General features: G+C 45.0%; 1 protein-coding gene across 1 annotated transcript in view; it reads right to left on the bottom strand.

Moving 5' to 3' along the window:
• TSHZ1 (teashirt zinc finger homeobox 1) overlaps positions 1-23,248 on the bottom strand; it is a 77,513-nt gene that overhangs the window by 5,979 nt on the left and 48,286 nt on the right.

Below are 23,248 nucleotides of genomic sequence, written 5' to 3'. Positions count from 1 at the left end.
ACGACTGAATCGGTCATGTGGAGAGTCTCTTCTAGCTCAGGCCGTCCTGAATGCTTGCACGCACTGCTCTTTCTGCACACAGCCTCAACTCCACCTCTAGTGAGAGCGTAAGACAATCTGCGCACCTGTGTTCACATGTTTCACAGCAGTGTGCGGAACGGCAGCAAATCGAGGAATCACGATTCTGTTCACACTGTGCTGTGATTGTGGAAAATAACCAACCATGTAAGACCTCAGGCCTCAACTATAGGCATCAACATCTGGGGAATGTTCGAGATGATTCTATGACTCCCCTGTAAACACTCATAAAATTAAAAGATAATTGCTAAGTTCAGGCACACTGTCATTCACCCCTAATTCTTAAAGGTTTAGGATGGCCCAGTTCTGAGGGTTCACTGCTCGTCACCTTTGAACCAGCCTGGCCTGGGTCATGTTGGCTTGGGCCACAAGGTGCAGCTCCTCTGTGTACTCGGAGGGTGACTCTGAAGGCTGCAGGGTGTGCTGGGCAGGGCAACGCCCGGGAGAGGCAGAAGGCCCAGGTTTATGATGTTGGCAGGCCTGAGCATGCGCTGGCCTTGGCCCCAGGCCCCTCTCACTGTGTGCGGGAGGCCCTTCTATCAGGATCCACTATAGGAAAGTGCCTCACAGCTTTCATCAACCCATCTTTGTGAAAGGGAGTTTCATGGCCACTAATGCAAAGGAAACGTTTCGCTTGACTTGGATCTGCTCAGTTTGGGGAGCCGGTCACTGCTGGCCCCTGCTCTGTGTGCCTCTGTCCCCGGCCACAGGTGCCTGGAGGCTGCTGCACAGACTAAACGAGCCCTCCCACGGCCCACCCCACAGCAGGCAGCCAACCTGTGTGTGCTAATAAGTGACTTTGTGTTCATTGGCTTGGTTAACCATATCCACATACGGTAGACTGGCTGGCTTGACCAACAGAACTTCCTTTCTCCCAGTCCTGGAGGCTGGAAGTCCCAGGTTAAGATCTGGCAGGGTTTGCTTTCTGGTGAGGCCTCTCCCTGGCTTGAGGATGGCAGCTCTCTCCCTGAATGGCTCTTCCTTCCAGCAGGTGGAAACAGAGAGCTCTTCCACTTCCTCTAAGGTCACCTCTGTTGGACAAGGGCCCTGTGACCCCATTGAACGTTAATTACTTCCTAAAGGCCCCTTCTCCAAATACAGCCCCAATGGGAGTCAGGGCTTCCACACACGAATGAAGGGGACATAATTCCGTCCATGGCAGGCTTCTGTCTCAACTCTGAAAACACAGAAATGGGAAGTTTGCTCTCATGCCTCTAGCGTGTGTTCAACACTGACCAGTCCTCGCCCTCTTGCTTGGAGCGGGCGCCCACAAAGGATGAGGGTCAGGAGTCAGGGCTGCGTCTCAGGACGTGGCCCGGCATCTCAGGACCGCATGGTGATGGCCTCCTCCCGGACCATCCTGTACCCTCACGCTCCCAGCAGGTGCAAGCGTCATCCAGACCAGGCTCCACTCGGCCGTCCTCCAAGACAGTCCATTCTGCACCCGGGAAGTTCCTAGGCTGAGCTACAATGTATCTCATTGCCAATCTGTGCCAGAACAGATTGGACCTCACAGATCCACAGAACGAGAAGGCCCTCCTAAGAGGTCATCTTCCCAGCACACCGTTTCCTTGCGCAGATGTCCACGGCCCTGTGTGGGCTCCAGGGGGTGCGGACATGGAAGGAGGGGGTCCATAAAGTCCCTGCCCTAGGGACAGGGACTCATGTCCCCGGGAAGAAGCGAAGCAGGGTGATCAGGCAGCCTGTGGCCGGGTAGGGGGAGGACACTTTTGGAAGGGAGGGAGCTCCATGTGGACCAGGGTGAAGGCTGGGCCCCCACAGGTTCAGGCTCTCCCTGCCCGTGCCCAGCATGCCCACCTTCCAGGTGCCATCTGGAGGCAGCTTCTCACTCCCCACCCGGTTGCACCCGTGAGCAGCATGTGGCCCTGTCCATCTCCGGACCCTCGGTGCCCGCTTCCCCCTCCCTGTTCTGAACTGCCGCATCCCCAGGTCGGCCTGCTGCTCTTGCCCATTCTTACCGCAGCCTCTCTCTGGCCAATCTCACCTTCTCCACAACCCCAGTGCCTGTGCCCACCAGAGCCATGGGCACGCCTGCACACCTGCCAGACACAGTCCCATCAGGGAGGATGCCTGTCCTGCTGCCCCCATGGTGCTTTCAGGGCCTGGCCCCACGTTGGGCCCATGGAAGGAGCCCCACTGTTCTAACACAGATCTAAGGTGACACGGGTACTCCACATCACACCTATGCTGTGTGCAAACAATGACACCCCACCGCCCGCTCCAGCACTGTCCTCCTCATAACAACAGCTCACTTTCTCCTCCTTCTGAACCTCCAGATTCAGATGTTACCAAATAACCCTAAACGAGAGTATCTGAGCCAGAAAAGCAGCGCGATCCTCAAAGCCTCCTGGTCCTCGGGCCCCGCATCCAAACTGGCCCTGCACTGATGACCAGGTGTGGCCAGAGCCTTCCAATGTCCCCCAACTGACGTCCCTCCACTCCTGGTCTGTGACATTCTCCCTTCCAGCAGACGCTGTGCTCCCAACAACCCTGAGTTCAAGCCTTTGTTGAAGCTGTGTGTCCCAGGCAGGGCATCTGGACCCTCACTGCTGCCCCGCCTGTGCCCAGCCCTCCATGCCCAGCCCGCTCTATCTGGTCCCAGGCAGCCCTTCTTCCACAGGGGAGTGCCCAGTCTGGATGTCAGCCCTCCCCCACTCTCTGCCTGGTGTGAGCTACTGAGCCCTCCCTCATCCCTCCAGGGAGGCTCATAGGTCATCTCCTTATGCCACCCTCTCAACCCCCTCACAAAATTCACCACTCCTAGAAGAATCTGGAGCTGTTACCTGTCTGTCCTCTTCATCAAGCTGTGAACTCTTCCACTCAACTAACACAGCACAGGCTCCCGCGCCTCTGGGTTGAGTATTTGCATCCCATTGCCTCATTTAATTCTCACAACCCTTTAAGCTAAGTATCACTGAAACACCTATTCCACTGGAAAGAAAACAGAGTCTCAGAGAAGTTGACTGACTTCCCCGAAGTAACACAGGAAACAAACGATGGAAACATGATTTGAAAGTGAGTCACTGATTCCCAGCCCTGTCTTTCTCCTTTGCCAAGTTATTTTCTTTTGTCTCATTAACATCTAAATGCCAGAGAAGATATGGAGTAAATGTTTTTAAATGAATGAATGACCAAAAGTAATTCTGTATTAAGTATTTAGAACAGCAACAGCCATTATGTGCCAGACACAGTGTTGTGTGTATGAGAGAATCTCAAAGAAAAAGAGTGAAGGGAGAGAAATGTTAAAACATTGATATCCTCTAGCCCAGTCATTTTATTTTTTTGAAGTTAGTCTAAGAAGTTAATATGAAATGCAGAAAAAGCTTCATGCCCAAAGATGTCCCTTATACAAGATGTCCTCTTATACACATAAAACTTGCCACGGTCTAAATCTTCAACAATAAGGAGTGGTTACACGAACTAGTATTTATTCCCAGGATGCAGTATCCTTCAAACATGAGAAAGTATATTTTAATAACATGGAGAAAGTAATGAAATGAAAAAAGCAGAAGACAAAATTATATACACAGCACAAATAAAAAATCCTTTTCAAGAATGTTACAGTGTTTTCTATCTAGATAATAAATACATGGGTTAGTTATCATTGAATGAAGTGGTTCCTGATAAATATCGTATTTTCGAAATCTTCAGTGTTTTCAGTCCAGCCAGCATGGACTAGCCATTGAACACCATTGCTGGAATGAATTCGCTAGAAGCACATTGTCACGGAATGTCTACCAGCCGCAGCCGCAGCCACCAGGCAGATCCTGGGAGTTAGGGAGCGTGGAGAATGGCATGGCCCAGCCGCAGCCACAGCCACAGCCACCAGGCAGATCCTGGGAGTCAGGGAGCGTGGAGAATGGCATGGCCCAGCCTGGGACAGGAATGTTGGGAAAGGCTTTATTAATTGTTACTGTGTTTTAATGTTAAAAATGAAAGGGGGTTTGGGACGATCGGGGATGCAGATGGTGTCTGGGTTGAGAATATGAGTGGGCTCCTGCTCCATACTGCCAGAGAGGCTGTCCTGGGTGAAAGGGGGTTTGGGACGATCGGGGATGCAGATAGTGTCTGGGTTGAGAACATGAGTGGGCTCCTGCTCCACACTGCCAGAGAGGCTGTCCTGGTTTGCTCTGCCTCAGTTCCCCCAAGTCCCTGACCACAGTGGCCGCCTCCCACCTTCCTCCTGCTCCAGCTCCTCAATGCCACAGCCACTGCAGGGCATTCTCCACCCAGCCTTCCCATGGTAGGGGCTGCAGAGTCTGACAAGCAGGAGGGCTGGCGGCCCAGAGCCTTTCCCACAGTGGCTCACCACACACAGCTGTCACCATGCTAGGCCTTAGCTGATGCGGTTTCCTCACTGCTGTCCTTGCCCTCCGAACCTTCTGGCATTTATACTTTCATCATATACTCTTCCAGTTTATTTAATCCTGATGATCTTCTATCTTTCAGCTATTTTACTATGCTACTATGTTCTTTTTGCTCATCCTACCTATTTTTTTAACTAGCTAACCTTCTCCCCTCTAACTTACAAGAGATGCGAGGAAGCACAAACCTTCAAGACAGCTGGGAGGACGGCCTACCCTCCACCCTGCATCACTGGGCACCATTTCTCACTGGCCCGAACCTGCCCTCCGGACCCCAAGCAGCTCTTCTGTCCCCGTTGGATAAAGCGCATCCCCACCATTCTCCCACCGCCCCAGTCCAGGGGCCCTGAGGCTGAAGTGCTGGTCAGGGTGGCCTCTTGTCTGAAGCTCTTGTGACCATGGAAGGGAACAGCCTCTGGGACAGCTACAGACATTAGTGGGTGCAAGGGACTCCACGGTCCCACAGATGGAGGTGGGCAGGAGGATGCCCCATGAAAGACTCCATATTAAATCCGTGACTGGACTGCCAGCCTCACCTTACCCTCTTCCTCCATCATTGCAAGACCCTTCGAGGACTGGCTTAGTTCCAAGGACTCAATAATAATAAAAATCATAATAGTAACTGGAGCCACAGTACCACCTCCAGACAACCACTCCAGCACCCAGCACTGGAGGACCCGTGCTTCTGATCTCCCCCATCACAGCTGAGTGGCCAAGGGTCCTCCCAAGGCTCAACCAGGCAGCAGCAGGCCAGGCTCCAAGCAGCCTCTGCCTCCCTCCACACCCGGTCTGCTCAACACAGTGCACTGAGCCTCCCAGTTCTTCTGCCCCCACAGGCCCCCAACAAGGTCCCGTACCCTTCCAAAACTGGGGAGCAGGCAGAGAGCACCACATCCCAGGGCCAGAACCCCTCAGAAGGACTGAAAATCAACAGAGTTTCATTTTAAGAGTTTAGGACCCAGGGAGAAGACGACAGCTGGGTGTCACAGGACAAAGCCTGAGAAGGGAGAAATTCCAACCCAGAACCCAGGGTGCCTGCAAACAAGAGCAACCCAACACCCTGGCTTCCGTATTAGGCAAAGAAGGAGTGCTTGGAGTTTGCTAAGTCTGTATCTGGGAGGAATGTGCCAACCACATTGGGAAGCCAGCCCCTCCCCCAACCCCCGGGGCTATACCTGTCACACACAGCAAGGTCCACTAATCCACCCTGGATGTGTGCACGGGTGATCCAAAGGGGTGCTCCCCAGGAGCCTGGGCCTGAAAAGACAGAGTGAACTGGGGTGGGACTGACACCCCAGTGGTTCGCCTTTATGGGGCTTACACTAGCATGGCCATTGCTGTGGTTTCTTTAGTAGAACAGATCCCCCCACCCACCCCATTAGCACGGCAGAAGAAGAGAGATGGAAGGTACGGATTTGATGTCTAGAGAGCATGGCAGGAGCCCAGGCTCAGACACGTACACATAGTGTGACCCGATACACTCACTCACTCCTTGGGACCTCGGTCTCCCCACTGGTACAATCATTGTCCCCACTGGAACAATGTCTTTTGGGGTTACAGGAAGTATTTATGGCAATGACAGAATCATTACCATCAGTATGTGGCCCAACTGTGTGCTTGTCAGCTGCTGTGGTCTGAATGTTTGTACCCCCGCCCTCGAATTCCTCTGTTGAAATCTAACCCCCTACGGTAATGGTAGAACGAGGTAGGGCCTGTAGGAGGTCACCGGGAAAGAGCCCTCAAGAACAGCATGAGTGCCCTTATTTTTGAAAAGGCTCCAGAGAGCTGCCTTGCCCCTTCTACCACCTGAGGACACAGTGAGAGCACAGCGTCTACACACAGGAGGCAGGCCCTCACCAGCTCCCGGATCTGCTGCTGCCTTGACCTCCCACCTCCCAGGCCCAGAACTGTGAGTCATACATGTCTGTTGCTCACAGTCCACACACAGACACACAGTCCACAGTGCTCTGCTACAACGGCCCGAAGGAACTAGGATGCCTGCTCCTCCTCTTCCTTACACCCTGTAGACTCACAGGATGAATCAGAAAACGTCCTGCACGCAGACGTGCCATCGTCCTGTGGCTGTGGGAACCTGCTTAACTTCATGCCACTCAAATACATGGGAACAATAGGAACAAAATAACGATAAGCCCATCCCAGCCCAAGCCCATCCCTTCAGTTAAGACTGAAGCTGAGCCAGCATCAGTGTTAACTGTTGCTTAGATGGTGCTCTGACAGTCAGATGTGAAATCCGGGCCACGGATCACCTGGGCCCTTCTTGTTCCTCTTTTCCCTGTGCCTGCCTTTCAGAGGCTTTGCTGATGATTAGAGCATCTGCCAAAGAACAGAGGAAGGAAGGGAGAGGTGGGGAAACCCACGCCAGGCAGAAATGCTGTTCCTTGTGAAGAGCTCTTTGGAGGCCTGACGGAGGAGGTGGTGGACACAAACGATAGCCATAAGGTCAGGAAACTCTGTCTACCCAAGTTCTCTCTTCCTCATTAGCACATGTAAGTGAGAGCTGACTGTGAAAGAGGAATGATGTTCAAAAGTGACAAACCCAAACGCAGGTCTTCAGTCCCTGCTTGGTGACTGCCTTACAGTAAATACCAACTTTCACTATTGTATTGCCACCTGGTGAAACTATATAATCTTATCAAATTACATGTTTATCTCAATCAAACTATTTTTCAGACTGGCAAACGTGATATCCATGAACAGATGGCCATTATAGCAAAATACATTTACTCCAAGGGGCCAATTCTCAAAAGGGGCCTCCCCACACCTAAGTGATGCATGTACAGCTTCGATTCACTGTCGAATCTTACGACACACACTGTCTTCCAAATTTATAATTGATCACTCATAAAGTAATGCCCCCTTCATTATGGAGAGAGCAGGTGGTTTTGATGAAAGTTAGAATACACTGGGAAACAAAAAATGCAGAGAGAGCAGACACAGGCAGAGCCCAGTCCTTCCTCCTCAGGAAAGAAGGTAAAAATACAATATATGCGCTAATTTATTAACATTGTTCTGATTTCTTGCAGGAAGACCGACACCCTGCCAAGCAAAGCTGAAAGGCCACTTTTGCTCTGACATGCTAGAAACAAAAAATTTTCTATTACTTTGGCAAATTTTAGTTGCCTGATACCAATTATTAATGTACTGGTTTACTTAAGCATTTGATGTATAAGAGAACTACTTTATTTACTTAAAGCCCAATAGAGATGGGTGCAAAATCTCAGAAATCACCACTAAAGAACTTATTCATGTACAATGAAAAATACATAGAAATATAATTTAAATACATATATTTATTATTATGGTTATTATATATACATAAGAAACCAGTAAACGTTAAAAAAAAAAAATAGAAACAATTTTTAGAATTTCAGAGTCTGCACATAAAATGACCTAAAGGCTTTTCCCAATTCTGATTTTAATTAGGAATCCACAGGTAACTATTTTAAAACAAACATAATTTCTTCTTTCTCTCACTGCCCTTGAATTCAATTTCAAGTTAAGTGGGGAATAAGAAAACTAATTTAAGACTCTCTTGCTGTTCCCAATAAGCACTTTAGGTGTTAATCTTCTGTCTAGAGTTTGTCAACAATGGACTTAATAAGTAGCACAAATCAGAGCTTAAACTGTAATTTAAAAGATGAAAACCTTTGATTTTCAGTGCTGTCAGGAAGAAAAAGAGGACATTATATGAGAATCTTAAATAATTAAAAGAAGTCAAAATAAAGTGGGAAGAGCAAAAAGCAAGTAACACTTCGACGCACCTGAGAGAGCACATGGCTGTTTCCTGACTACTGGAGTGCACGTTCACACGTGGTGGAAATGCTCTCTTATTCCAGAAACCAAGCTAGGCATCCCCAAGCTGTGCATACCCAAAGACCTGCACTCAAAACAGCAGCCGATTTCAGTTTTTACCCCCACGTCTGGGGGAAGAGAAATCCCGCCCTGAGACAGTCTGACGACCCTGGGTCTACAAACCCAATATGAGCAAACACCAGCTTCCAACTTGGTATTATCTGACCCCCTGAAACTAAAACAGGACTTTCAGCAGCCAGGGTAGGGCTCGCCCTGATGAGAAACATTTAGAAATCCAGAGAGGAGACTTGTGCATGGCACACCCTGTCAAATGGCTGAAGTGAGTGTAAAGTAACACAACTCAGATTAAGTACCAGCTCATTCTCTGACTACATGCTGCCAGCCATCACTGAGAACTACTAACAAACGTTGCCAAATCTACTGCTGCCTGATAACGCAGTTACCTTCACAGCACTGCACACTGTACTCTCGCAACACTTTAACACAAAGTTTACTCCTAAAAGGTGAACTTCTACAGGCCTTCCCAAGGGTCTCAGAGGATGGGAGGGAGAGATCAAGGACTGAAGGCTCTTCCACAGTCTCCAAAACCCACAAAGGGCTTATGTCTCAGAATATGCCTCCATTTTAAAAGCCAGTAGCTTATTCCCATCAACACACAGGATACAGAAAAGAAACAGGAATGCCAATCCCCAGGCCATCGCGGTGTGGATGTAGGCAAGTGGCAAGGATGTGTACCAGGCACCTGTGCTGCTACTGATGGGAGACTAGCACCAACATCCAGCACAGAGTTAGGAGAACTTTTATCTTTAAAAGTGGCTACAGACAGAAATTATTTACCAGTGTGATGAACCACGAGCTAACATATCCTGCATAATTGTTTCTATACTTGACTGGAAACCAAATACAGGGTAACATAACACCTGCCTTTATTTAAATCCCTTTAGTAACAATATTCGGTGTCTGATTCAAAAGTCATATCAACACTATCATGACAGAAAATAAAATTCTTTATCTTAATAATTAGGTTTATTTTTACTATTATCAGTGAATTCTCATAATTGCTTTACAAGATGCCTTTTAAAGGCATCTTTACTCTGGCAGCGAGAAAGACAGACAGACAAAGATAGAGAGAGACATAACAACTTACAAGTTTAGCTAATTATTTGTGACAATGCTTTGTTTTCATTATAAGCTACAATTTTCTAAAAATCTGTTGTTTTCACTATAAGCTACAGTTTTCTAACAATCTTTAGTTCTTATGGGTACAAATGTACTGGAATATATTATGATATTTGTAGAAATGCTTATTTCTAGCAATGAACCTATCAGAATATCCTTTACCAGGGGAATGAATAAAATCTTTTAGCCTAAAAGATTTTTATAAGAGAGGCTACTGAATCACAGAAAATAAAGTCACCACCTCTGCATTTTCTCCACTACACCCTCACTGTTGGCGTCACCAGCCCCCCGCCATCACCTCACCCCACCGCACGAAAATCTGAATGAGTAAGCTTCAAAATGGTAACTGCAGTATAAAATTCTTCTTTTACAATTACTTATAGAAATAAATGACATTTTCCCCATCAAATAAAACAAAGACTCCAGATCATCATTTTTGCTATTTCTTTTTGTGTCAAAACAGCTTTGCCATCACTCCCCCACCCTTCCTGAGCCTAGTACGATGGTGCAGAATGTGACAGTGTGAGCATGTACAGTGTGTCCTGCCATCGGGGGGACACTCACAGCACCCTACAGACTGCAAGGAACCGTGTGAACCAGCAAGCACCAGCAGCCCAGGAGGAGGCGCCGCCAGCCTTCACATGCATGCATGTGTGGGTGGGTGCGGGTTTGCAAGAGTGCACACGTGTGTGTGCACATAGGTGTGAGTGTGTGCAGGTGAGTGTGTATGTGCATGGGTGTGAATAAAAAATTTTAAATTATATAGGCCCTACCATTCCCAAAATGGAAATGGGACAACTGGTTCTTATGGTTAGACTTCATTTTTTAATTAAATCTTGTTAAAATTTTTTGTCGTAAAATGTGCCTTCTGGATGCCAATGTGTCCCTGAAGATATGCTGTCACCCTGAGCAACATGAAATTATGTGTGTTCTAATGCGAGTGGACATAAGGCAATGTATACGGTCCCTGTTAGAGCCTCATATAACACCAACAATGTGTGACCTGACGGTTTACAATGTAAACACACACACACCATCTGAAAAACATTCTCATCTCAAATTGTAATTATATGAGGCACAAACATCGTATCTTTAGCAAATTAGATAAAAATTATGTTTCTCAATTTGTAGCCCAACATTGTTTAAAACATCTTTGTTTCTTTAAAGAAAACAAGACTCACTCTAGTCAACAGTCATTTTTAAGGATGGGTGAGAAGTGACAGCTGTATTTGCTTTTTAATGGCTAAATGTGGTAAAGTTGCAAATTCCCTCGCGTCTTAATAACACTGGCTCTGAGCAATTAGGTTTCTATTCTCCCCGAACTTGCATCTTAATCTGTACCCCAATTATGCACAAAATAAAGGTGTTTTCTTAAACCATCCTGTTTTATATTCCATAAGAGGTGAACACTCCCAGAATGCTGCCTTCCTGTGATCGCTGCTCTGTGGATAGATGAACCAGTGTGGGTGCTTTGCTAAAGAGCTGAAGCAACAATAGAAGAAAGGCTTCCCCGAACATGCCCCGCTTTCTAAAAGTCAGCTTCAAATCTATCCTGAAAAATCCAGCAGACACCCCAAATACCCACACACACTATGGAACATCCGTGGACCCCATCTCTTCCTCCTCGGTGGCAAAACACCCTGATGAAAAGCAGAAGGTGTGTTCCTTTCATAAAAGGCGCTCAGCTTTCACAGTGTTCCCACATTGGGATGTTTGGAGTCACTGGGATATTAGTATTCATATGACAGGCCAGCTGACTAGGTGTTTCCATTTCTAACTCATCTGGATAGTAAATAACACAGTCTTCATAGGAGAAAGGTAGCAATACTGGAAAATACAATGTACAAATGCAGCATTTTAGGATGAAAATATGTTGAACAAGCCACATTAACATACTTGGATTGACAACGATGTTATGGGGCACATATTCCCCTTGAGAGATGACCTGATATTCTCTCTAGAAGGAGAATACAAGTACAGGGATACAGTGACAAGGAATTGAGTTCCAATTTAAATTCTTTTTAAATAGCACTAGCAAGCCAAGTGAAATGGCTCTTCTTCACATTAACAACTTAAAGAACTAGAGTGACTCTCTAGGCAAAGAGAAGGCCACTCTGAAAGAGGATTATTTCTAATTACAAAGAAATGAAGAAAACGCCAGTTCTCCGTCCTCCCTTTAAGTTTTAGAGAGTCCTAAGAGATCTAGTAGAATCGCCCTGTGGTTTTGCCCAGCTGAAGATGAGCCTGGCAGGCAGCCCATTAGAGGGGTGCACACAGATCCCTGGCCCCTCCTCCCCTCTTTCCCTCTCATCCTCCCTTAGAATGAAAAGAGCACATTATTAGCAAAGGTCTGCAAAGGAGACCAAGGCGCCTTGCGTGCCCGCGCAGTTCTGCAGGATTCTCATCTCTGAGACCTGCGCGCTCTTCCTGTTCTATCTGAGAAACTATACATCCGAGCGTTCTCATTAGGGCTCCCATCACCAAAGGGAGTGGAGATGAATCAGTCTATGCCCCCTCCTCTCTCTGCTCTGTCGAGATGATTTCATTGAAATGTTCATTTTCATCCCTGCTGGCAACATTCGAATGGAAGTATTTAACCTGTTTCCATTACTTATACAAATTACCATTATGGGGTAGGACAGATGTTAGAATCACGCCACATAACTGACTTCCATACATTCTTTACAGGAAGTGAGAGGAGAAGGAAGGCAGCTAGATCATATTATCCAGGCTCAATCTTGTTCTCTCTGTTACCAGATTCATTAACTTCGCACATCAGCATTTCACTTTCTTTCTTCGTGGAAATTCCCAGGCTAGTTGGACTCATTTAATTTGGAGAGAGAAACCTTCGTCAGTGATAATGTTTTGATCAGGTGCGTTAAGGGGGTGGGGAGGGGACCAGGAAGCGGGAAGGGGGGAGGGGCAAGAAAAAAGAAGAGGGGGAAGAGGAAACAACCTTGTCGAAAATGCTGCCTTCCCAACATGAATGATAAAAGAGAAGTCAGTCAGAGATGCAGGGACTCAAAGATGGCTGTCACTTCAGATAGGCACGGGCACAACTCACCTAGACAGGTGACACTTTGGTGGAGCAAAATCCTGCTGCATTATTGAGCACACCAGGGATAGGGCTCAGGAAGACGCAGGCCCAGGGTGCCTGGGGCACCTAATAGAGAAGTGAATTCTGCAGGTGAGTGGATTTCACTCTTCATTTGCATCCTTGAGTGAAGCGAGAGATAAAGTTTCCCAGCTAAAAAGATGGAAGAAGGTGCTTCAGTCTTAGTCTGGGTTCAAGCCTCAAGCATTCTTCACAGTATTCCTCCCTGATCTATCCAAAGGAGAGGCTGGAGGGATGCCCACATAACGAGGGGATGTGCAGGGCCCTTACGCGAGTCATTACTTGCATTTTCAAAAATTTAGTATAAACAATTCCTAGTCTAAGGACATTTTCTCCGATTTCTTCTGATCGGCTGCCTGTGAGGTCCCTGAGTCCACGCTGCAACCACGTCTCTAGACACAGACTACAAGTGGGATTCCTGGAGAATGCACAAGGTTTGGGTAACACAATTTCTAAAATAAATGATGCATTCATGGAGCATAACAAACAAAACAAATTCTATCTCTTCTGTTTCTGCAGGAAAGTCTCTTACTGAGATCAGCTGAAGCAAGCACAGGTCCTCAACTCCCAACTTTGAACTTCATTTCCATGGTGGTCTCTTTCCCTTCAGCCTCCTTTGGTTCTGCCCATGAAAATGCTTGGAGAACAAGATTGAGTATGTTTCACTTAATGAAAACAGAGGGGGAAAGAAAAGATTCAGAAAAAAAGAAAACACACTCATAAAATCTAAACTACACCATGGGAGTGGGCTAAAAAATGGAAGTTGTTAAAGTCAAGTCAGAGTAGGAAAAAAGGATGTTTGATGCTAACAGTTCCTAAATACTCACGACAGTAGCCTGAAAGAAGACAGTATATACGTACAAATATATTCTCTGTAGAAAGCCCACTCCGATCATCGGAAGCCATTTTTTTCAGTAACAATATTGAAATCTAATCTCAAATAGGAAGAAAACATGTTCTCGGATAATGATCCACCTGGATAGAGAAGGATATTTTTCTAGCACACTTGTAATTTATTTGGGAGGACTATATTTGAGAGAAAAAATTTATTTGTTCTTGAATAAACATTTCATACCCACAGAATATCTGCTCAACCAGCATTATGCTTTGCATTAAAATGTCGTTGAACAGGAACAGGTTAATATCTGCTGAACCCTTCCTCTGGACCAGGCACCATCGTTAAGTACTCTACACGTATTAACTGTGTTAGCTCCTCACCAACACTACAAGGGGAAATCCTCTTTCACTCTCTATTCCCACATGAGGAAACTGGGGCACAGAGGTTAAGTGAGGTGCCCCAGGTCACGCCGTTGGTAAGACAAGGAGCAGGGGCTTTCCCTAGATGGTCCACCCCAGAACCAGGCTCCAGACACACAGCCATAATGCTGCAATGGGCCATCTCTATCAGCAACTGTAAGTGGCATGAGTTTAAACCTGATTCCAATTTCAGAATAGGGTGCTTGCAAAATCAGGTCCTTGTCTACATGAAGGTCAACAAAATTGGTCTTGGGTAGTTCTCCCTAAAAGTTCTGGTCACATGTATCCACCATGACAGGCTACAGAGGACAGTATTTTCAGGACTGCCATTTATGGGATGGCTACAACGCCCTGTCGGAATCTGTTTCCAGCCACATCGACTCAGGGTCCATCACAGAGACAGAAGGTAGAACGGTGGCTGCTGGGAGCCAGGGGAGCTGGGAACAAGGGGTACTGTTTAATGGGTACCGAGTTTCAGTTTAGTTTGAGAAGATGAAAAAGTTCTGGGAATGGATGGGGTGGTGATGGCTATACAGCAATGCAAATGGATTTAATGCCACTGAACTGAACACTTAATAATGGTTAATATAATTTTATACATCTTATCAATTTTATACATTTTACTACAATAGAAAAATAGGAGGATCAAAAACATCTGTTTCCAACCTCGCCAGCCAGGCTCCCTCTATGGAGTCAGCTCTGCTCCACCCGACAGCTGCCCCTCGACAAACAGGCTCCAGCGTTGCCACCTGCCAGCCTTCGGGGCCCTCCCCCAACTCCCCCCGGCCCGTGATTCCCCCACACCCTGCGGCCACTTAATCATAGTACAGGGGAGGTAACCACGGGTCTAGTGATCTGTCTTCCTGCTGGGCCAGGTCTCCTTGAGCACAGAACAACATCTTAGTGAACCTTGGATCCTGGCAGCTAACACGGTGCCTGGAACAAAGTAGATGTTCCGTAACTACAGGCTGGATAGTGAATTAAAGAATGAGCAGACCCTGCATGTAATCCAAAGCAAACCGATGCAGATACATGCGCTGAGGCTGTGGCTTGTTTCCATACATGTGATGCAAATTTCCATGTGGCCCAATCACCTGGGAAGGTGAACCCTGCTGTATTAGAGCAGAAACACATCTTTTATCAATCTCCAGTATAAAATACTTGTTTAAGGAGACTGTCTAAAAGATCGTATTTCCAGTATGCTGGCCACCTAGCCCATGTGGTAGTCAACACGAAGCCTCACTGTCGTCAATCAAACACAGTTCTTCCCAAGTTCTGAAGGCCCTCATGATTTGACTGTGAATAGGAACAACACATCAACTGGAATCATAAAGGGAAGAAAATTGGGTGGAAAAGGGAAAAACAGCCACTCTGAAATCCTGTCTCAGAAGATCCATCTTTCCTGAGTTGTGCCTCCCGTTAAATCAGTAAGAATATCTGTCAGAGACATCGCGCTACACCATTTGGCTGATGTCAAACCTAAATAAACCAGATCAGAAAACCAGCAAGTGGCAGGAGGGAAATGAATGGGCACAGAACAGTCTCACTGTAACTCACACGGTTTGCTTGCTGATTTTTTGGGGAGGGGAAGGAGGGAAGTCGTGGCAATCACTGCAGTCATTTGCAGTACTAATGTCCAATTCAGCCTCCTTTCATTCCCCTGATTTAGGTGGTCAGAGTGGTTTTGTAGCCGACACGGGGAAGCTGCGCTGTTTAGCAGGCAGTTTAATGGGAAACTGGCAGTCTTATTTCTTTTCTAGATTTGGTTTGTCACTAGGTCTCCATTACATGCCACTCAGCTTTGATGTCTTTGGACAGGACTGATCAAAAGATGTCATTTGACCTACACAGCATGGCAGAAACTTGGAGAAGTCTCATAAAGCGACACTCTGGCTGTAAATAAAATGACATTATTATTTCCTCTCTCCTATCATGTAGAAAAGCCAATTATGGTAATGCACTGCATGTCAATGAAAATACAGCAATCTTTTTGGAGCAGCGACTGCAGGCATCAGTGCTGCAACTCTCCTTCCTGGGAAAATCTGCCCATTGGAAAATGAAGAGGAAGGAGGTGATAGATGTCTTAAAGACTGTTAATAAAATCCTGGACAGCCAAGAAAAGTGCAAGTCAGCAAAACAATTGGAAGTGTAAAATGCAAACTGTTAAGTTTCCAAATTATCTAATAATTTAATCTTTGGTGATTTATATTCTGTCACCAAAATGGCCAGTATCATGTCCTGCATTTCTTAGCATTTGACTGACAGGAAGGGCAATGTATAGTGCTAATAACCCCCTTTGAACCCACTTCTTCTTGAGGAAGCTGACTCAGAGGGGAGGGGAAATTCTGACCTTGTCCCTGAGATTCATTTAGAAGTTGCAGTCATGAGGTGTAGTGCTGTCTGCCCTGTGTCGAGGAGACGATGTAAAATGTCATACAGGCTACTGTGCTGCTATTGTTTCAGAATGCCCGATTTTATGCATTTCCACTTGTGCAAAACATTCACCATCTTTCTCATACTCAAGCATGTGTCAGAACTGAATATGCACAGGAAAGGTCTCTCTTCCCCTTTTCAGAAGCATTTCTTATACCCAGCATCATTTCTGTCACAAACGGCTATCATTTAACAGTACATACTTATTCACTCCATTTAGGGAAGAACCCTCTCCTTTGTCCTCTGCACTCAAAATGTCTCCCCCTAATTCAGAGACACTTGAAGCCTATTGCCTGTGATGGATTTCAGGACTCACTGGAGCAGCCCTACCACGGTTTACGGTCTGGAAGCAATGAGCAGCCTTCCATCTCCTTGAATCCCATCTCTGGTTGTTACTCCATGCCAAACCTCTGAAGAAACGCTTGCCACTACGCTCACACACAGTGTGGCTGCCTGACTCCATGGTCTGTGGGTGAGATGGGGTCCATCTCTTCCGTGACTATCCTATGTGTCCAAGATGCAGCATTAACCTGTGTTTTCAGTCGGCATCATTTCTTCGAGTTGGAAAAAGATGGCTTCAGACCAGCTTTGGCAGGATTAGGGGCAGAGCCGCCATGTAAAACAAGGTTTTCTCCCAGGGGATACATTTTAATATTTCTGTAATCATGGTGTATATTCATTTTAAGAAAAAATAGAGCCATGCAATTTGTGTCCATTGAAATCAAGGAAATAAAGCAATTTTCAGAGCTACTAAGTCTGTGACAGAAATAAAAACTCTTTGGCTATGTCAGAAAATTTTTTAAATGCTCTTAATTGTTTGGGTAAAAGAAATTTCATTATGACAAGTCATTTCCAAGCACACATTGCAACTACATCTTTTTCCCCTGCAATTTAATTTTGGTGCATAATACAGTTCAGATTAAATTTAGAAGCTTCATCACATTTTAGAAACTTTAAATAATATTCTTTATGTCAATACTGCCAGGGCGTAACAAGATCTGACACTTGTAAGGCTACAAATTGCACTGAACACAGTCCCAGGGAGTCCCCGCCAGGACCCAGCGCCCAGCTCCTGCCGGTGATCTATAGGAGCCCACAACTATAGTTCTTGACTCCAGCACCATCAATTGTAGTCTGCAGGTGGTAGGTGAAAGAAAATTTAAGCGGTTCAATTTTAGTGCCACTTTTTGGCTTTCAAAAGACATCCTTATGTTTCAAGAGAACGTAAGACTGTGACCTGTTTTCCTATCCTCTGTTCTGCTTCCTGAGGACTGCATTGATTACCATTACTCCTACATACAAGTTGGATTTCTGTTCATGAATACTCTAGCCAAGGTCTATAAGCAGCTCACACCCACCCCTCCTTGAAGCTCCTGCCTCATTATAAGGGGACCTATGTTATCTGCACATGAACTCAATGAAAACGGACTCTATGAATTCTTGTTTTTACTTGGAGGCCTAGTATTATCTACAACCTATAAATCAATCCACTGTATTGAAGTCGGGAGGCTTTCCTTAAAGAGCTACTGTTTGATCTATTCCTAACTTGGAAAAAGAATTCTAGAACAGATGAGTTGACTTCGACAGCTAAGTGTGAGGACAGGGTGAGGCCCTAGCACCGGGCTGCAAGTCTCCTCCCACACCACATGTGTATCATGGGCCGTGGTCTGCCACCCTTCTAGTAACCCTTGTCCGATGGGACAGCATCAACTGCTCGCCTGGGAATGGGGGCCTCTGTGGTCTAGGCTCAGGACACCAAAAACGGTGAGCAGTGCAGGTCTCTGTGCAGTAATAAAATGTTAGTACCACTTGCTTTAATTAAGAATTTCCTCCAGATCTCATTTAACCTCAGGCTAGAAGACTTGGTTCTTTCCAAAGAACACTTTTGTAAACTGATTCCCAAATCTGACAAGAAAAAAGACAGTCTATTGTTAAGCAATCCTAGAAAAGCATTATTTCGGTAAATATAAGAAGTACTTTATTGCCTTTTAGGTGGGATTTCATGAGATTCATGTAAAGGGGAAAATAGTAAAGTCATCATCGGACAGGAAAATGACAAAGCATTTCTGCTTTGAGGGGGGCTCATCTAGAAAGTAGGAGGGAATGAGATGGGGGGAAGCAGATTTATCCACTGGATATTTCATTCTCTACCCCAATATTAAATTTTATGTGGGGAATCTAGGAGTTTAAAAGCTTCACATTTTTCTGTAATAAAAAAGAAATACAATATCCTGTTGCTATGCACAGTGACACTTTATGCAGCAAAGAAAACCATTCTCCTTAGCTATTCTTTGAAATACGACCTACGACGTCATTTAATTTTTGAAAACCCTAAGGTCATGTAACACACTTTCTCTGTCATTTGTAAGTACATTAACTCAGTGGCCATACGACAGTGAAATTATGATAATGGGTTGCTAAAATGGGTCAGGCAGGCATTGCATTTCATGTTAGCTTCAAACAACCATCAGGACGCAGCCCAAATCAAATATGACAGTAGAAAAGCACAGAGTTTACTTTTCTTAAAGTGTTTCTACTTACTCAAGCACACATACATGACGAGCCAAAGGGACCCCACCTCAGTGAACTGCAAGAAAATATTCCACTCAAAGACAAATTTCTCTTAAATTTTTTTTTTTTTTTTTTTTGCTTTAAAACTCACAGATGTCGAGATAAAAGAGAAAGAGGTCAAAGTGGGCTGCTTTCCAAAACATTTCTCTACCACGGTCCAAGATTTGAACAAGTGGGATCATATTCTGCATGTAAAATTGCTCTATTAAATTAAAATATTTTAAAACAGAAGCATATTTAACGTACCCATTTAAGCCAAAAAAAATTTTTAATAACACTTGTTTTGTGCTGAACTCTTGTGAGAAGTGAGAAGAAACAGAAAGTAGAAATTTATTTTAGCTGTGGATAGTACATCTTTGCTAAAGCATAATTGAGCAAAAAAGGCCTAGAATTCATAACTAGAAATGTTTGTCTCCTCAATGTCAAAAAAATTCCTTATAAAATAACAGATTTGACACTAAAGTTTAAGAATAAACTTTAAAAAAGACATTTAAGTATGCACGCCCTGATAAGCTTATCCTGACTCGCTTCCATAATCCCGTATCTACACAGTCCCTTCCCTTGCACGCAGGGGCTGGCCTCCAGTTGGCCCAGGTATCATGCTCCTGATTCAGGAGACCCTGCCAAAGAACCCCACCTCAAAGCACAATCACTTTGGGCTCAGAATTAAGTTGCTAACTACCTATGTATCAGAGTGCAATTCCTTTTAAATAGCCCTTTCCCTTTCTTCTCCTTCTCCTACACTAAAAAAAAAAAAAAATTCTGTCAGTATAATAGTTCTTGGGAGAATGCTAAGCATGAGGCTGATGAACACAAAGGCACAGAAACACCACCCGCATGCAGAAGTTATCTGAATGGCAGAGATAATTGCTAAAATAATTATTTTGATAGAAGCCAGCTGAAAGCTTCTGTAGTGTATTTTACTATTCCCGTTAAGGGTAAACTATCCATTTCAGATATATGCTATCCACAAACATATTTACTGGATGACATTTTGTTTTCAATTTCTTTTTGGAAAAATAATCATATCAAAAAGCAGGGACTTTAAGGGCCAGCTAACTATATTTTTAACATGTACTTCTGATTATTGTGCTATAATCTTATAAATGAGTGGCACCATGCGATCTTATGAAGCAATATCTCCAGTCTATAAAATAGCACTGCATTTATAGCAAGAGAAGAAACATAAAGGATATTCTGGACTATTCTATGGTTAGCATCAGCTTCGGCTCCTTGAAACGGGTGGAGTTGACGGACAATGGAATAGAATGTAGTATAACCACAGTAGCCTTGAGCAAAGACACAATTATAGCTGAAAAGCATCTTAGATGCCTGACTGTTGCTAGCATCAGGGTATAAATCAACAATTGCTTCTTTCCTTTTCCTCTGCAGCTTCCTCCCCTCCAAATTCAAAACACAGAGACTTCCAGTATCAAAAACTTGGTAAAAGGTCATTTTGTTTTCCTCAATATCATAAAAATAGCATAACTGGATCTGACATCCACATGTAAATCAGTTCAAGAAAACACTGATTTTCCTTCACACTAAATTATTGTATCTATATGAAATGTTGATACAAACAACACAACTAACAAAAAATACCATCCCTGTGGTTTAATCCCAAGATGAAATAAGAAACACAGACATATTGAACATGGTTACTGTCTCTTGGCAGCATCACTAAAGCAAACCATTTCCTTAACTGATAAGTACATACCTAATTTAATTATGTTAAGAGTTCGGAATGCTAACATTCACTTGCAAGAAAGGGGATTTATAAAATACACAGCAAGGTGTCAGAGAATATATTGATTATTGATTATTTATTTATACTGATATTTAACACAAAACAAATGGATGTATCTCTCTAAGATACTGAGAAAGAACCAAGGAGACAGATTATTTAAATGACAGTGACATAAATGGAAGTGCAGGTAGATCTAGCACCTCATGATCCTCAAAAAGGTGTCATAAGTCAAAGCGATAAAACTTGAATTTGATTTCACCCTAGAAATAATCTTAGCTTGCTAGATTACATTCTAGATGATTTCATGCCCTTAATTTTTTTAAAAAAAGATGTGACCATAAGTAACATGTTTAATCAAATATTTAACGAACCTCCATACTGAATAGTATGAAGCTTCCTGATGTACACACATACTCATTGTGGAGGCAGCATGGCTTAATAGAAAAAGCTCAGGACTGTTACCCAGAAAACTAGCCTCTTATCTTAATCATACAACGACACTGCTGGGAAACTTGTAGAGGGTCCATAATCTACCCTGAGTCTCTGTGTCCTCATCAACGAAAATGGCAGGGTTGGAGCAGATGATCTCTAAAACCCATTGTGACCTGAAAATGTTCTCTGAGCCCCTTGAAGGCCAGAAGCACAATGCCACGTACAGGGCACAGATGGAAGAGAGGGTGGTAATGCTTCTCAAGAAGAAGAACGGAGCTTCCCTGAGTCTAAACAGATTTCAAAAGGCAGAGGGAGAACAGGAAAGACGCTGAGAAGAGGGACTACATAAAGGGAGGCATGGCCACCAGAGACTGTGTGGCACTTGGAAACAGAAGTGCCTTGCTGCCATCCCGGAGTGAAGACTGCATTTGCTTTTGTTACAACAGGACCACTCTTGAGGTCAGATATATGCTTAATGCAAGTGCATTTTAGAGAGAATAAATACTATTTTCTCAAGTTTAAAAGAACAAACCTGATGGTCCCAGCCAAGAGGCCAACTGACAATTTACATTTATATCGTAAGCCCGTAAGCCACACTCTCCATGTCTGCACAGGCCACAGTCTGGGTAGCGCCTGTAACAATGCTTGGCACACACTTGATGAATATTTGTTCAATAGATAAAAGAAAAAATATAGAAGAGCATATACGATTGTCTTTCATGTGACTCAGTGTCATGTAGTACAACATAGTACCTTACTTCATCATTCCTGCCATGGTTTTTTGTTTGTTTTGTACTTTTTATCGTATCACTAAAGGGGAAGGCAGCTCCTTAAAGTCTATAGTGACCACAATCTTCTGGTAACCTCCTGCAGCAAAAGAAATGCTTTCTGAGAAATCAGGAGTTTTGCTTCACCAAGCTCTTACTTCAGCGTAAATTTCTTCCTAAAAAGGAAAGCCTCAGAGACCAGTTTTGCATCTCTCAACTGGCTCTAAGAGTCTGTCAGCTTTTTCAGGCCACCATCTCATCGAAACCAGCAGCTTTCGCCTGCACTCTGAAGACACACCAGGCGCAATCCCTATCTCCTGGAGAGAATACAGGTCACTCCTCCAATTCTTCCTTCTCAACACCAAAAGCCTGAAGGGTTTGGCTTGAATGATGGCCAAAGACCACGTGAGCTGTAGCTACTTATTTGCTTGTTCACTACACTGTAAGTGGATTTGTAAGGTTATCCTATATGGAAATTAACATGCACCCCTGACGTCAAAACTCTCATTTGATTTCAAATACCCCAAAGCAAGTCTTTTCACTTCGGCCAAAGGTCCTACAGCATTCAAATGATGACAGCAGCTCTTAGAAGTGCACTGTGACTTTCTCTTATCAGTCATTTAAGAACTGAATACACTACGTAACTATGAAATGAGAAATTATGTTGTAAACAAGATAGAACCAGAAGCCTGAAGAAAGCCACACAGAACTCACACGCTGTGCACGTGTCGCTCTGGGCAGCAGCCCCTGCTGGAAGCAGTGGCCACCCTCTCGCTCTGTGGCTGAGCTGAGGGACTGAGGCTTTCTCCCCTCTGGTCATCTCATCCAAGGCTGAGCTGATGGTCGGTGTCAGCATGAGCTGACAAGACTCCTGACATTCTTTAGAGAATGTCTTTCTGTAGAGAGGTGACTGTTGTCCTTCAAAAGAATAACCCCGGGAAGGCCATAAACGTGTTACAATGATGTTGCCATGAGTCAAAGCGTTTTTGGAACGTCTCCACGGCAGAATTAGACAGCGAGTCTCTTAAGAGATACAGTTCTCTTACCTACCGTCCCAAATCCTCCACCCTTTCCCATCTCTCCTTCCTCTTCCTACTCGGCCGGGTCGTAGGCCCTAGGGTTGTTTGCCAACACTCAGGTCCTGCTCCTCCAAGTACATCGTGGAATTGGGCTTCTCTGTCTCCGTGGGAGGAGATGTGACCAATGAAACGTGAGTGGAAGTGACATATTTCACTTTCGGGAGAAGCCCGTACACTCCCCCACGCTCCCCCCGGCCGAGATCAGCAGCGAGGAAAAAGGGACGCGTGTCCCACGGATGGAGAAATTTCCATCCATTTTCCTTTGACATCAGAGCTGCTGTAAAAAGAGTAGGTATAAAAGTAAGAGCACCTGAAATCAAGCTGCCTGTGGGTACCCGGAACTTGGGGAGTAAGGCTTCCCTGGCATGTCA

This window comes from Trachypithecus francoisi, unplaced genomic scaffold (assembly GCF_009764315.1).
Source record: "Trachypithecus francoisi isolate TF-2019V2 unplaced genomic scaffold, Tfra_2.0 Contig01474, whole genome shotgun sequence".
Lineage (NCBI taxonomy): Eukaryota > Metazoa > Chordata > Mammalia > Primates > Cercopithecidae > Trachypithecus > Trachypithecus francoisi.
Note: the sequence above shows the minus strand (reverse complement) of the source record. Positions and strands in the feature narration are given on the sequence as shown.